Below are 3,710 nucleotides of genomic sequence, written 5' to 3'. Positions count from 1 at the left end.
CTGGGCAGGTTCCTCCCAGGCCTCTCTTATCCCCTTGCTGAGAGAGTGGCCTGTGATGCAAATCAGCAGAGTCAGGGGCAGCTGCTGGAGGAGGTTTGTGGTTTCCAGAGAAGGGCTCAGCCCCAAGGGACACAGAAGGAGGAGGGGTGACTCCTGAAGACCCACCCCCAGCACACAGAATTCTCCTTCTCCTGCTGGTCCCATTGTCGGGGCTGACATCACCACTGTAGGTTGTGTTCCGGCCTCACTCCTGAGCTGATCTGGCTATACAGAGCTTTGCGAGGAATTCTATGTGCATTTTCCAGGGACTCTGATGTCCTGCTCATGTGGTCATTCCTTGTCCTGCATAGAGGTGACCAGGGACTTACAATGGCGACTGAGAGATTATTCTGGAACCTAAGATCCTTCCTCTGTTGGATACTGGCTCAGAGTAACTTGAGTAATTTAGGGTTCCGGGGTGTCCTGTCCTTAAATATTCTGTGGCAAAGTCCAGATGTTAGGTGCAGTTCTAGCTCCCCCTCTGGAGGGCATTTTTCAACCCAATGCAGTGACCCTGTGACCCTACTCTACAGGTGACACCATGAGGCTTGCACATGCGCAGGGATCTGCTGTCGCTTCTGTGTGGTGGTTCCCAGAATCAGACATCAGCCATGTTTTGTGCACATGGAGTGCTGAAAGACCCAGCAGATGCTGTAAGTTCCTGGCCTTGGCTATGAGCTCCTGGGGTAGAGCAAAGGTGCTGTGCCCCAGTATCCCCGGTGTGTGGTCGTGGTACAGCTTAGATGCTGAAAGAAATCTTTGCTGCGTGGCAGAATGAGGGGCTCTCAGAGCAAACAGGAGGGAGATAAAACACATGTGCCCACAGTGGGGGATGGCCTCTGTGGTAATGACCGCATTGCGCAGAAGAGTGGGCCAGTGTGTGGGAGAGCAAAGTGTCTGTACCTGGGTCAAACATGCAGCATCGGCAAGAGAGAGAGCTGAGAAGACAAAGCCTGGAGAATCCGTACCTGGATGGTAAGGGCGATGCTATAGAAAACGACAACTTTCTAAATCTCGGATGGCGGTCACTGACCCTCCCTGCATGTCAGCGTCTCCTTATCACCCAGGTCCACCCCATCTCCAGGTGGCTTTGCCAGGTGACTCTGTTCCTTCCTCTGGCGGCCGCTTCACACTGGCTGCTGGAGGCTCAGGACCTCCTGGGTCCAAGTGTATCCTCAGAATCTGCTGTTCAGGTCCCTGATTCCCTGATCTGTGGACTGCTGGCTCCAGTGGAAGAAGTTTTTCTCTTCTCTGTGTGACCCATGCCTGCCTCAATACCAGGTGTAAGGGGTGCAGGTTACCCATGACAACATGAACATGAATATTTGGAAGAAGAGGAGGCAGGTCCACCTGAGGCTGCCTACATAGGTCTCTGGGTGGTGGGTGGTTATGGGGGTAATGCCAGGGCTTGGCACGGAGGGTGGGAATCACAGGACTCAGGGACTGGCTCTTATTGGTGCCTGCTGTGGCTGTAGGGCCAACGTACAGTGGTGACTCCTGCCCCAAAGTCAGGCAGAAGAACATCAGCCCAACAAATGTTTATCCAGACCCACCCTGGTCTGGGACACATTCCATGCTGGGAATTCAGCAGGAACGAGACACAGCTTTCTTGAAGTGAGTTAGTCATTGTGCTGGTTTGACCGTGCAGTAAAACTGGGTTTGCAGACACAGCAGTCTCTGCCACCTTCCACCTGACCATTATGTTCTATATTCACTGAAAAGACTGGAGCCTGTGATTCCCAGGTTCTGCTCATCTGGGATTGATGGTGTGGCTCAGGCCTGATTAGTGAGATGTGAGGTCAATGGGTGAGGTTCTTTTTAGGGAAGCTTTGCCCTTGTGAAGGAAAGAAACCCACTGGATTTATGAGGCCCTTTTCCCCTTGGATATGGGAGTGATAGCTGGAGCTGGAGCAGTCACTCTGAGGTTTTACATCGGCAAGGATGAAAACAAGGCCGACATCACAGGGATGGTGGAACAGAAAGTGAAAAAGATCCTGGTGTCTTCGTGGAAGCGGTGGGTATTATTGCAGGGAGAAATACGCCCTTAGTTGTTTGTGCCTCTGTTTTTTATGTGTGCTTTTGTGGTTTAAAAAAAAAAAAAAAAGCATTCGTGACCAATTAAGTAAATCATTAACACAAATCAATTAATAATAATAATAATAATAGGCAAAGATTCCTACAGTTTTAAGTGCTATGGGGATAATGAAAAAAATGCAGACAGAAAATAACAGGCAGGTCGTATTATAATAAGGGCCTGCGGACACCTTCATGAGGAGGTGTCTCTGCAACTGGTGTCAGGACTGAAAGAGAAAATGAGTCCTGGGAGCTGTGTGGGGAACAGCGGAGTCAGGCCCCTGTGGAAAGAGTCTGGTGTGTGTGAGGATCTGAGAGGACAGTGGCAAACCTGAAAGGGGTCTCAGATTCAAGCCATTTAGGCTTATTGCGCCGTTTAAATAAATTAGTAATTTGGGAGCAGGAGTCATGTGTAGTTAGGTGTGGTGAGGGGAAATTTCCAGGTAATTAATCAGGTTATTGGCAGCTGATTAGCACATATAGAGGCCTCCTGGATGCTGCTGCTGGGCATTGATGGGGGAGGCCCTGGTTGGTTGAGCCCAACCCGCTGACCCCTTCCTAGTTCACCTGGAGCTGAAGACACTCAGGTGAGTGGTTCCTGGTTTCTTACCTCCACCATGCAGCTCTGTGGGGACCTACACTTCTGCCTGTGCCTCTGGTCCTGGCCCCACTATCTGGGTTTCCATGTGGGTGACCAGCACTGCTTTCCCTGAAATTCTACAGATCTAGGACCTGGGAGCACAGAATCTGCAAAGTGCATTTGACACAGAAAGGAAGGGGCTGAGAGGGGGAGGAACAATTCCAAGGTCCCTTGGGAAGGAGAGAGAGAAAAGGAAGACAAGAAAGGCCCTGGACCCGCAACAATAAGTCTTCCTAGTGTCCTGGGACCAGCCTGCCAGGGGAGGGCATGGGAAAATCCTCAGCCCAAATTCTCAGGGTCCCTTTGGAAAGGGGGTCTCCCTGTCGGCTCTTCCAGCTGCCTGTAGGGGGCGCGCCTGCCACACTCTGGGTTCAAAGGGCGGGGAAAGACTTGGTTCCCAGTGCAGGAACCAAGCTCTCTAGAGATACTTTCCATACCTTGAACCTGTGCGCTGTCTGCAGAGACTTGGATTTCAAGTGACAAGATAGTTGGACTTCAAATGAATTATTTGTGAAAACCATGATACAAATGAAAATCTGACACGATTCTCCTGTTGCTTGGGCTACAAGAGACACAGCGAGAGTCAATTGAAATGAAGGTCACGGCCATTGAACAGAGGGCAGCCTGAGAGTAACAGCCAGGCTGGGGCAGAGGTTACTGTCCTGTGTCCCTATCTGTCTGTGTCACTGTGAGTCAATGCCAGCTGCTCCCACTGCCATGGGCTGTGGCACAGTAATAGCCTCCTCCGCAGCCTGGGCCCTGCTGATGGTCAAGATGGCCATGTTCCCTGAGTTGGAGCTAGAGAATTGCTCAGGGATCCCTGAGGGCTGCTTGCTATCCCAGTAGATGACCAGCAGGGGTGCCTGGCCTGGCTTCTGCTAGTATCAGGAAGCATATGTATCCCCGAGTTTATCTCCAGAGCAGCTGATTCTGTCTGTCTGTCCCAGGGACACTGACG

Source organism: Saimiri boliviensis, chromosome 21 (assembly GCF_048565385.1).
Source record: "Saimiri boliviensis isolate mSaiBol1 chromosome 21, mSaiBol1.pri, whole genome shotgun sequence".
In the NCBI taxonomy this organism is placed as follows: Eukaryota; Metazoa; Chordata; class Mammalia; order Primates; family Cebidae; genus Saimiri; species Saimiri boliviensis.
The sequence above is the reverse complement of the archived record's forward strand: the minus strand, read 5'-3'. Positions refer to the sequence as shown.